The sequence below is a fragment of the Photinus pyralis genome, unplaced genomic scaffold (genome assembly GCF_008802855.1).
Source record: "Photinus pyralis isolate 1611_PpyrPB1 unplaced genomic scaffold, Ppyr1.3 Ppyr1.4_LG10, whole genome shotgun sequence".
Classification (NCBI taxonomy): Eukaryota; Metazoa; Arthropoda; class Insecta; order Coleoptera; family Lampyridae; genus Photinus; species Photinus pyralis.
In genome coordinates, this window is record NW_022170250.1 from 8924965 (window position 1) to 8938034 (window position 13070).

Here is a 13070-nt window from a genome sequence, read left to right on the forward strand (position 1 = left end):
TCTCTACTCTCTACTCTCTACTCTCTAGCCTCTAGTCTCTAGTCTCTAGTCTCTAGTCTCTAGTCTCTAGTCTCTAGTCTCTAGTCTCTAGTCTCTAGTCTCTAGTCTCTAGTCTCTAGTCTCTACTCTCTACTCTCTAGCCTCTAGTCTCTAGTCTCTAGTCTCTAGTCTCTAGTCTCTAGTCTCTAGTCTCTAGTCTCTAGTCTCTAGTCTCTAGTCTCTAGTCTCTAGTCTCTAGTCTCTAGGCTCTAGTCTCTAGTCTCTAGTCTCTAGTCTCTAGTCTCTAGTCTCTAGTCTCTAGTCTCTAGTCTCTAGTCTCTAGTCTCTAGTCTCTAGTCTCTAGTCTCTAGTCTCTAGGCTCTAGTCTCTAGTCTCTAGTCTCTAGTCTCTAGTCTCTAGTCTCTATCTTCTAGTTCTCTAGTCTCTAGTCTCTAGTCTCTAGTCTCTTAGTCTCTAGTCTATACGTTGATAGTCTATAGTCTCTAGTAAACTAGTCTTAATCTCTACTAACTAGTCTCAAGTCTCTAGTCTCTGATTAAATTCTAAAGTCGGTAAAATTTGGGACCTTTGGAATTGGTCAAGGTTACGTGGCGGTGACCTTGGAAAATTAGGTCGAATGTAAAAGTGGAATGAACGTGGGGAGATGACCTTTGGGAAATTTAGTTAACGTGAAAGTCACGTACCACGCGGAGGTGATCTTGGAATTAAGTCGCATGCCCGTAGGAAAAATTGGTCCTTTTTGATGTAATTGAACACCACGAAAATACCCTTGGGATTACTTCAATCGTGTAATTCGGTAACGCAGAAATGCGTGTCATTGACCTTTGTACACCCTTGAGCAGCTACTTAATTAACAATTACGTTATTGATGCTTTTGAATGACCTCGAACATGATGGGCTATTGACCTTGTGGATGACCTTAAAAAAAAGGGGGTCATTGCCATTGGATGCCTTGAGAATAAATTAGACACCACATAAAAATTGAGCGCCAATTCCACTTTAACTGCTTGAGAATTGTAATAGAGACTAGGAGGCTAGGACCTTGAAAATCTGGATTACGCCGGCCAAGCATGGGTTCATTGACCTTGGATGACCGGAGGAGTATAATTAGGACACCACAAAAGGAGGCCTTTGACTTTTGAGCACCTCAACATGGAATGCCACTAAGAAACATGGACCATTTGACCCTTGCATGCTCTGAAAAGGCATTTTGATAACCAAAAAATGTGCTCATTGACTTGAAAACCTCCGGAATTGAATGACACCACAAACAAGGACCTTCTATGACCTTGAAAATGTAATATTGCATACCACAAAAATGGGTTTATTGTCCTTGAATGATCTCGAAAATGTAATTTCGGACAGCACATAAGATGCAGTCATTGGACCTGTATTGACATTGAATTGTATTTGACTACACAATGAGGGCCTTGATTTCGGATTGCGCTTGAAAATTGTTTTTTCACCACAATTGGCAGCGATTGCCTTGGGATGATCATAGGAAACTTGTTAATTTAACACCATTACGGGCCAATGGGCCTTTGTTATGCCCCTTAAAAATGTAATTAACATTAAATCAATTAAGACCTTGTAAATTGCATTTGAGCTTCAAAAAACAGTTTGCCTTTGTCACCGCGCCACGTAACACGCGACTTTCACTTTGACCTAATTCTATGTCACGCCCACGTGGCACGCGACATTGACCTCTGACCTTACATTTCAGTCACGTCCATCGTGGAGGCCACTTTCACCTTTACCTAATTTCCAAGGTCACCGCCCACGTGCCACTCAACTTTCACAATGACCTAATTCCCAAGGCCACCGCCACGTGACCTTGACCGACTTTCCGCTGTCGATACACGGTGGCGATTGACCTTGAACTGGTCCAGGATCGACCCTGTATCATGGGCTGGCGTGACCTGGGAAGGGCACATTGAGCGAATAAGCAAAAACGCCATCGCATGTCTATAGGCATGTAGACGAAAATTTGGGATACATGGGTCTTGAACCATCAGTAGTTATACAAGGCCGATACTGGATCAATTCAAGGTCGCTCGCGCCCTGGTAGTGACCTTGGAAAGTAGTTGATGGACACGTGGTGGCGACCTTAGAGATTATGTCAATGTGTAGGTCACGTGCCACTTGGGCGGTGACCTTACAGGGTGTACAAGGTCAATGGCCTTCATTTTGAGGTGTCAAATTACATGTTCGATGCCATCCAAGGTTTATGGCCTCAATTTTGTGGTGTTAAATTACATTTTCAATGTCATCTCAGGTGGATGACCAGAATTGTGGTGTCAAAATACATTTTCAATCTTCCAAGGTCAGTGGGCTGGATTTTTGTGTTGTCAAGGACACAATTTGAAAGATACTCAAGGTCGATGATCGCATTTTTATGTGATGTGGGATTACGTTTTCGAAGAATAAATGAGCCCATTTCTTGTGATGTAGGATTATATTTTCAAGGTCATAGATCTCATCTCTTGTGCAGTCTAATTACATTCTCGAGGTCATCCGAGGTCAATAAACCGATTATTTTCGGTGTCAAAGGTCATCTAATGGTCCAATTTTTATGTGGTACCTAATAACACTTTCAAGGTCATTCAAGGGCAATGAACCCCTTTTTGTTGTATTACTACTCACTACATTGTAGTGATAAGGCCCATAATACTGTACGGTGGACTTGCATGGTGGTCTACCAGGCGCATCAGGGCAATCTACAGGAGGTTCCTAGGTAAGGTTCAAAGACTAGCCCGCCTGGGAGTCACTGGAGCCATGAAAACCACGCCAACTTTGGCCATAGGGGCGCTTCTGGGACTAGAGCCGTTACACTTAGTTGTGGAGACAGAGGCTCCGAAGGCTTCCATTACGGCCAAAGGATTGAGACTAGTTGAAGGATCGAGGCAGGCTTGGATACGGGCGGACTTGGGAGGAAACTCTCACATCCGATCCTCTCCTCGCAAGAAAGAAGTGATCCGGGCTGCCTTACTAAGACAAAAGAGTTATACGGTCACTCTCTCGGACATGGGGCAGTAGCTCAACTCAGATTGGTCACTGGGAAATTTCGTTGGGCGACTGGGGAGCATCGTCGTCGAGGTGCACCGGTGCGGTTAAAAATTCGCCGTATCTATACGGTTCGGATTAGGAAGTCCGGACGCCGGTTCGTGGGGTTTCCATAATTGGGTCAACTTTTGGTGAGGATAAAAAATTCCTTTGGGGAAGATGCCGAAAAAAGCGAAAAATTCGGACATTTTGGAAAAAATTTCCTTTTGCGGTTTTTTGGAGATTGTGGGGGACGTACAGAAGCGTGTTCGTGCGGCGGTGAGATTCGGGGGATAACTCCAAGTTGGAAACTGCACGACCCGGTTTTTTTTTTCATTTTCCTACTTTGAGGCCTTCTACGGCCTAAACCGTTAAAGATAGATTAAAACGTAAAATTGCGCGGGTGAAATCTACGAGTCAAGGGGCCACAGGTCGCTCTAGGCCCCCCCCCCCCTTCCGGTGGGGGATGAGACTATTGGTATTGTCCTTGTGGAGCTCTTTCAAAACTCTCCTTCAACTTTGGTGAACAATGCTAACATGCACGAATCCCTTGATATTCTTGAAACTCTTTTGAAACCCTTGAAGCACTCTTGAATTTATTTAATGCGTATTTATGACCCTTTATGCAATCACTCGCTTCCTTTTCTTTGCGAACACGTCGGGCGACGGCTAATAAATTCAATGTCTGTTTAATATATATAATATAATATTAAACGCTTTTCTCTCACTGTGGAGGATTTAAATTGAATTTGATCAATACGTAAGTACGCCCATTTTTTTAACCACCGGTTATCTATGTACCTTCTAGGGTTTTGTCATTCGAAGTTTGACCCAATTTAATTTTCAACCGGTACCGTATTCGAATTATGGTTTTACCTCTTATTAATGGGAGGTAGGCTAAATTGTAAAAGGTAACCAAATCTTCCATACCACCAGACTCTCCCCGGTGTTACGTTCTCTAACAAGAGCGCTCAAACACTCATAATCAGTTTTTTTTATAAAAGTACAGACGAATCTTTCTATCTTGTGAAGTGTGCCAACACTAAATTTTTTTGGAGAAGAACGTAGTAGCGGGGGTTCTGGGGGTATTTAATCCCCCCTTTCTTTACACGTTATCATCCCCGAGCTAGTTTTATGATTCGAACGGCCTCTTTCAAGCAAATGACGTAACAGTGAGGGATCATGATCACGTAATTGGATTGTATCTTGGTTCAGCTCACCAAAAGTGTAACTCAAATTTTAAAGGCGTTAAAAAATAAAACGCACTTCTTCGGCCTCAATAGCAAATGTAACCTACCTGCAACCCTATAGTTCTGATGGTTACGGCGAGCACGTGCCAAGAATATTTGTATTAAGCTTGCAATACGAAAAACAAATATCGTTTAATCTAAATGGTAGTAGTATGCAGTGTCTATGATCTGTAGTGTCTTTAATACGCACTCTGCGTATCGATTAAGATGTCTGCACGCACGTTTAAAACGAGCAAATCTCTAATTTCAATATCTGGTGCTATCGCATCGCTTTCTCGTATAGGTTGGCTACATCAAGATATGCAAGGTATCAATACCTTCAAAAGTTCATTTTGCTTGCCTAAATTATGCATTGCTTATATAGGTCTTAGGTAAAGCTTCATACGTGCCTCGTACATGTGAGTAACGTCAAAATACAATTTTTTGCGTTGACTTCTAAGACACATTACCGTTTAATAGTGTTTATTTAGGACAAGTGAAACTAGGGTAAACCAAGCACTGTATGAAAAACCTCTTTGAAAGGAAATTGCATCTTGCAAAGCGCGAAACTACACAGCTTCTCCGGCGAAATTACCATTCCGGGTTTATAACATCGATTTGTACGTCAGTTACAATAGTCGTAATTGCCCATCCGACTGCAAGTGAGACTTTGTCGACATTTGACCCTTTCCCCGTCTCTCGCACTGACAAGGATTGAAAGGATTTTTGCTGCGAAACGCCTGCCAACAAAATAAAAGCCGGCTATCCGGGCCGAGATCGGTTCGTAAAGGTAAATCAAGACGAACGGCCTAAATTGTTTATGAGTTCCGAAATCTCTACGTAAACCCGCCCGAATCGCTCAAAAGCGCGCATTCCACATGCTAATTTCCTACTTGTAAAATAATCCCCTTCGAAATTATTTCGGTTTTTCGCTGCGCTTTCCGCTTTGAAAAGGTTCCCCGAAGAGAAGGCATTAACGTCACAATGTTGCGCTTTTAGTCGTATCGTAACGGCTCCTTGTAAATGGCGTTATCCTTAAAATGTTAATATGCAAAAAAGGCTGTACGGCATTTACTTTGCATATAAAACGCATCCTAACGGTTCTGCACGTCAATAAAATTTTATTTGGGGATATAGGACTAAACCTCTCCGAACATAAATTTAAACTTGGAGAGTATTTGAAACCGAGCGAAAGTTACATGAGACTGATTGAAGAAAGGGGGAAAGTACGCCCACTAACAGGTTGTTACCGGAAAAGTTTCTTTTATTCGTCCGTCGCGGAATTTTACTTCGTTTGATTGTGTTTTAATTAAATGTCGTAGCTGCTAACGTTTAATCAAGTACATTAATCCGAAGTGTATTAACTTTAATTTATTTCGTGCACCTTCCACTGCCATTTTCAGTCGAAAATGCTGTCCGGTATATTTAGACGGGATCATTCCGTACGGAGGCGCAATGACCCTTCCGTCTTTAGCTCCAAAGCTTGGATCTTCGTATGGCACCACGGATTAAATTCAATTTTGTAAAGATTCAGATAACCTGAGACTTTACTGCGACGAAACTAACCTCTACGGATTTACCATGATTTTGCTAGTAGGCCACCGAGCTGAACATTCAACAATTATCAAACAGCTTGCTACCCCTGCATTCCAATTTTGTGTCAAAGCTTTCTATTTAGCGTGCATTTGACGATCTAATTAACGCCGGCTGTGTTGCCACGAATCCGTTTGAGCACACCGAGCGCATTGATCGCGAAACAAAGCACGCCCGCATTTATCTACTACCTCTATTTGTCAATTGTATTGTACGTTTCGGTTTGGGCGAAAACGCGTAGTGCGTTCGTGATTCGGGTAGAAATCAAAAATATTAAGTGTTATGAAATTTTAATTAACCCCCGACGAGAAAATTTTATTTAGTTGTACTGCTAACAGAATATGGCGTAGCGGTCGTTTCCACCTGCAGGCGTTAGAAGCACGAAATCCGAAGGTTTGACATACACGTCGACTTTGTACTCCATTATTAATATCTCTTTCTGTTTTTGAAGTGTAACACGTTTACACTATTAAAGTTTAACACTGCCGACTTTCCCAATTCATAAAACACTCCCAAAGAGCCGTCAGAAATGACAATAGAAACAGGTATTTTCACTAGTCACCTGTCGCATACTGGATGAGGAATCCCTACTCAACGGCTTAGAAGAGATGTGTACATTATTGATGGAAAAAGAGACTTTATCTAAAACATACACAAACCACTCTACGCGTCTCGGAAAATCCATACCGGAAATTTTGCGTAAATATTAAAATGATATGCCGCACAGGTTTTTTTGTTGATGAATAAAACTTTGCTTTCAGTTCGCATTTGCATTAATCCTTGCGTCGGAGGAACAACTAAAAATTTGCTGCGCAGAAGTTAGTAGCGTCTAAGTAACTACTCGTCAAACTTGTTTTCGAGTACACAATTCTAAACCATTTTTGCTCCGTACATGTTAGTAACATCGAAGTAAATAGTGTGATAGTACATTGGTGCGAAGTTATAGGAAACTCAACATTTACGTAACAATAGGGTAAAAATGGAGTTCAATTTGGTCGTTGAATGAAATTCAGCGATTCCAGTCCCATATTGACCCACTATCGGAATACAAGGTAAAGTCTTCTCAATTAACATTCATTAATTGTATTGGAAATATAATGTTTGCGAGTATCCTTTATAATCATAATGTAAACGTTCTTATTATCTGATATGCGAGCTGCTAACGTAATGTCAGTCAGTGGAAATTACAATGTCGAAGATCAAGGTGGACCGTCTAACAGTTCAAGGCTCAAGAGTAGGACACATTGAAGGCTTAATCAAAGTTCGCAGTTTAAGATTCACAATCTACTCGATTCATCTCTTCCACGCTTGTTTGATTTGCTCTCGCCTACATTAATTTAAATATTTTGACGCTACTAACCTATACGAAGAAGTGAATAGAATTTCCTCTTCGTATAGGTTAGTAACGTCAAAGTAATTGGCGAAATAAGATCTTACGAACATTTAAAAGTTCTATAACAGTTCTCACGACCGAAGTTTTTACGAGGCCCTGAAGAGTATCTAGAGGTTGAGCCATTTAGAGGTTTCCGAAATGTTTAGACGAATTTGGAAGTTCTGTAATAACGTTACAGTGTATCCAAGGCTTTTTTAAGAGTGTTATAACAGTATAAACCTTTAGTTTATTGGAGCCTTGAAAACGAGGTGACCTTTAAGGATGTTGAAGACCCTTCTGGTTTGTTATAGAGCCTTAATTATAGGTGATCACCGGTTTTTAAAAGCTCAAAAGACCTTTGAAAGATTTAAGAGCCTTTATAATCTTTGAGAGTAAATAATTGTTTAACCAATCAAATTTCGAGCAGCTTTCAAGGTTTATTAAGGTTTATTGAAGATTTTTAATAATTCTTGGGACCTTGAAGAGCCTTTCGAACCTATTATGAGCCTTAAGGGGCTCTATGTCCATGTAATGGTCTTTAAACAATAATTTTTTAGAGCTCTCACGTATTTTAAGAACACCTTCATGGGTCTACAAGATCCTTCAAACTACTTCAAAGGTTCTAGAGGCCTTAAAAGCTTTTTAACAATCTTCATAGTCCCCAAGAACGTTTAAAAATCATCGATTCGCTTTAAATGCGAGAAAGGAAGATTTGCTTTGACAAAGCCATTTAGCCTTGAACATTCCTTTAATTCTTTCTTTTTTCTTTAATGGTCTTTAAAATCCCTTAAAGTTCACTACTTGCAAGAGTTTTCAAAGGCCTCAGAGTCACCAAGGGTCCTTCCTTAGGGTTCTGCCCTCACTTTAGAAGCCGAGCCTTTAGGATCATATTGAACTCAATTAAGAATCCCTAAGGGTCGAGCCTTTGGGACGTTCAGAAAGCCTTCAAAAGAACCTCAGTGCCTTTAACAGACACCTAGCCTTTAAGACCATTTTAGAGCTTTAGCCTATAAAGATCTTCGGCGGTGGTATCTTCAAGAAGCTTCAAACTCCTAAGGGAGGGGTCATCAGGAGCCTTTAAAAGAGGAACTCATTACCAACCTCCAAAGATATATAAATGATGCATAAGTGCATAAGAGCTATTGACAGTGTTTAAAAGCTGCCCCATTCAATAGTTTCAGATGCATTTAAGAACTTTTGAAGGTTTATAAAGATCTCCAATGATTTGAAAAGGTTAGGTTAGGTTACAGAGTGACCCGCATAATGCTTTTTAGAGGTGTCTCTGTATATCAAAGGTTTTTAAAGGCCTTATAACCTTATAAATCTTTAGTTTATTGGAGCCTTGAAAGCGAGGTGACCTTTAAGGATATTGAAGAACCTTTTGGTTTGCTATAGAGCGTTAATTATAGGTGATCACCGGTTTTTAAAAGCACAAAAGACCTTTGAAAGATTTAAGAGCCTTTATAATCTTTGAGAGTAAATAACTGTTTAACCAATCAAATTTCGAGCAGCTTTCAAGGTTTATTAAGGTTCATTGAAGATTTTTAATAATTCTTGGGACCTTGAAGAGCCTTTCAAACATATTATGAGCCTTAAGGGTCTCTACGTCCACATAAAGGTCTTTAAAAAACAATTTTTTAGAGCTTTCACTTGTTTTAAAAGCACCTTCATGGGTCTGCAAGAGCCTTCAAACTACTTCAAAGGTTCTAGAGGCATTTAAAGCTAAAGAGCTATTGAGAGTGTTTGAGTAGTTTCAGATGCATTTAAGGACATTTGAAAGTTTATAAAGATCTCCAATGATTTGAAAAGGTATACAATAGGGTAAAAATGGAGTTCAATTTGGTCGTTGAATGAAATTCAGCAATTTGAGTTAGAATGGTCCAATATTGACCCACTATCGGAATACAAGGTAAAGTCTTCTCAATTAATGTTAATTAATTGTATTAGAAATATAATGCTTGCGAGTATCCTTTATAATCATAATGTAAACGTTCTTATTATCTGATATGCGAGCTGCTAATGTTATTCAATTAGTGGAAATTACAATACCGAAGATCAAAGTTAACCGTCTAACGGCTCAAGGTTCAAGAGTAGGGCACATGGAAGGCTTAAATACGATTTCAAAGTTCGCAGTTTAAAATTCACAATCTACTCGATTCATTTCTTCTACACTTGTTTGATTTGCTCTCGCCTATTTTAATTTAAATATTTTGACGCTTCTAACCTATACGAAGAAGTGAATAAAATTTCCTCTTCGTATAGGTTAGTAACGTCAAAGTAATGGGAGAAATTAGACCTTAAGGGGCCACGAAGAACATTTAAAAGTTCTATAGCAGTGTTCACGACCGAAAATTTTACGAGGCTCTGGAGGATATCTAGAAGTTGGGCCTTTTAGAGGTTTCCGAAATATTTAGACGAATTTGGATCTTATGTGACTTAAGCGTCTGTAATAACGTTACAGTGTATCCAAGGTTTTTAAGGGCCTTATAACCTTATAAACCTTTAGAGCCTTTAAAACGAGGTGGCCTTTAAGGATATTGAAGAACCTTCTGGTTTGATATAGAGCCTTAATTATAAGTGATCACCGGTTTTTAAAAGCTCAAAAGTTTTAAGACCTTTGAAAGGTTTAAGAGCCTTTATAATGTTTGAAAGTAAATAATTCTTTAACGAATCAAATTTCGAGCATCTTACAAGCCTTTAACCCCTTTAAAAGTTTATTAAGGATCATTGAAGGTTTTTAATAATTCTTGGGAATATTTTAATATCTGACTTTGAAGAGCCTTTCAAACCTATTATGAACCTTAATGGTCTCTATGTCCATGTAAAGGTCTTTAAAAAATATTTTTTTAGAGCTCTCACGTGTTTTAAGAACACCTTCATGGGTCTACAAGAGCCTTCAAACTACTTCAAAGGTTCTAGAGGCATTGAACGCTTTTTAACAATTTTCATAGTCCCCAAGAACGTTTAAAAATCCTCGATTCGCTTTAGGTGCGAGAAAGGAACAGATGTGCTTTGACAAATCCATTTCGCCCTGAACATTTCTTTAATTCTTTCTTGTTTCTCTAGGGGTGTTTAAAATCTCTTAAAGTTCACTACTTGGACCTTCAGAAAGCCTTCAAAAGAACCTCAGAACCTTTCACAGAGCATTTAAAGATGTTCGGCGGTGGTATCTTCAAGAAACTTTAAATTCTTAAAAGAGGGGTCGTCAGGGGCTTTTAAAAGAGGAACTTATCACCAGCCTCCAAAGATTTATAAATGATCTAAGGCATATGTGCATAACAGTGTTTAAGAGCTGCCCCATTCAGTAGTTTCAGTTGCGTTTAAGGACTTTTGAAAGATTATGAAGATCTCCAATGATTTCAAAAGGTATACAATAGGGTAAAAATGGAATCCAATTTGGTCGTTGAATGAAATTCAGCGATTCCAGTAAGAATGGTCCAATATTGACCCACTATCGGAATACAAGGTAAAGTCTTCTCAATTAACGTTAATTAATTGTATTAAAAATATACGAAGAAGTGAATAGAATTTCTTCTTCGTATAGGTTAGTAACGTCAAAGTCTGTAATAACGTTCCAGTGTAACCAAAGTTTTTAAGGGCCTTATAACTTTATAAACCTTTTAAACGAGGTGACCTTTAAGGATACTGAAGAACCTTCCGGTTTGTTATAAAATCTTAATTATAGGTGATCACCGGTTTTTAAAAGCTCAAAAGATTTAGGACCTTTGAAAGGTTTAAGAGCCTTCATAATCTTTGAGAGTAAATAATTCTTTAACTAATCAAATGGCATTTCGAGCATCTGACAAACGTTTAACCGCTTTAAAGGGCTATTAAGGTACTTTGAAGATTTTTAATAATTTTTAGGAATATTTTAATATCTGACTTTCAAACTTATTATGAGCCTTAAGGGTCTCTATGTGCAGAAAAAGGTCTTTAAAAAGTAATTCTTATAGAGCTCACACGTGTTTTAAGAACAGTTTCATGGGTCTGCAAGAGCCTTCAAAAAATTAAAATCTCTTAAAGTTTATTACTTGCAAGAGTTTTCAAAGGCATCAGAGTCACCAAGGGTCCTTCTTTAAGGTTCTGTCCTCTCTTTAGAAGCCGAGCCTTTAGAATCATATTAAACTCAATTAAGACTTTTAGGAATCCCTAAGGGTCGAACCTTTGCGCTTTCAGAAAGCCTTCAAAAATACCTCAGAATCTTTAACAGACACGTAGCCTTTAAGAGCCTTTTAGAGCAATAGCCTTTAAAGATGTTCGGCGGGGGTATCTTCAAGAAGCTTTAAACTCCTAAATGAGAGGTCATCATGAGCTTTTAAAAGAGGAACTTATTACCAACCTCCAAAGATTTATAAATGATGCATAAGAGCATTTAAGAACTTTTACAAGCTTATAAAGATGTCCAATGATTTGAAAAGGTATACAAAATGGTAAAAATGGAGTCCAATTTGGTCGTTGAATGAAATTCAGCGATTCCACTTAGAATGGTCCAATAGTGACCCAGAATCGGAATACAAGGTAAAGTCTTTTCAATTCACATTCATTAATTGTATTAGAAATATAATGTTTGCGAGTATCCTTTATAATCATAATGTGAACGTTCTTATTATCTGATATGCGAGCTGCTAACGTAATTTATATTCACTTTCACTGGAGAGATTAGTTTCCTTCTCTTGTAATTTTATTATATCATGACCCATAGAGATTTCGAAACCATTTTGAACTACATTAGGGCAGTTGTAAAATTTAACTGTTGTTCACAGGGTTGCCTGTGAATCACAGAACATTTTACTGCAACTGTTAGTGTGGCAGAAATGAGCTTTCAAACTTTGCTTCTGTAAAATGCACCGGTCACGCGTTCCCGTGGACTTGCGGTCGCGAGTACTGCCATTTATCGCTAGTTCGTAAGTAGACCGAAAACTAAGGGATCAGTGAACAAAAATAAGTGAGCGAATCCTCGCTCGTAACTCCGCACCGCCCGAAAAAAAACAACAGTCGCATTTTGTCCGTTTGGTGGTGTTACTTTCGATGACCCCTCTGAAAATTATGCCGAAAGCACTAAATGTTTCGTGGAAGAATAAAGAACTGGGAGGTCTGGGGTAGCCTGCCACGAAAGTCCAGCGGGGTGACCCACGGACGAACTCTCAGCTCCGACAAATTCTTCATGCCGCCGACGACACCACGCGGAGAGCGGCAGCTGCACCTATGTAGGGTTTGTTAAAAAATTCTTGAAGAGAACCCGTTTGGTTTGAAAATGCTTAAACATTCAAAAGCTTAAGGTTTTTAACGTTTCTTAGAAGCACTTTAAGACGTTTAAAGACTTTAAAAGCTTGGTAAAGTACTGCTAAACGCTTGTAGAGGTTCTGAGTCAATGAAGAACCTCTACAAGCGTTTAGCAGTACTTTACCAAGCTTTTAGCTTAGGGAGACTTGGAGGGTCTGAAATACCATTAAAACCATAAATGATATTACAGGCTCCTGAAGATACTCACAACAGAACACCTATGAATGCTAATAAAGGCTAATAAACGTATATGTCTATAGAAAGTTTTTGAATGCTCTTAAAAACTTTGCATGTTATTTTAAAGCTGAATGCTACACAGCACTTGAAATTGTTAGATTTTTAAAGGCTCTAGAACACTATAAGTTTCTAGAAGACCCTTGCAACATTTCTTTTAGCTATAAAGGAACTTTGGAAAGATTCTTAATTACCCTTAAATACACTTAAACTTCATTAACGACTTTAAAACTTTAAAACCCTCTCAAGGAAATCTTAGAAACATAATGTGTAGAATTATATTACTTCAGGTACGTAGTTTACGACCGACGAACATA

At 38.9% G+C, this 13070-nt stretch overlaps 1 long non-coding RNA gene across 1 annotated transcript; it reads left to right on the forward strand.

The window, feature by feature from the left end:
• Positions 1 to 6147: 6147 nt before the first annotated feature.
• LOC116161122 lies at positions 6148 to 6747 on the forward strand. Its single transcript, XR_004143373.1, has 3 exons — positions 6148 to 6257; positions 6316 to 6563; positions 6626 to 6747. It is a non-coding gene; the product is annotated as an uncharacterized LOC116161122 (long non-coding RNA).
• Positions 6748 to 13070: the final 6323 nt, after the last annotated feature.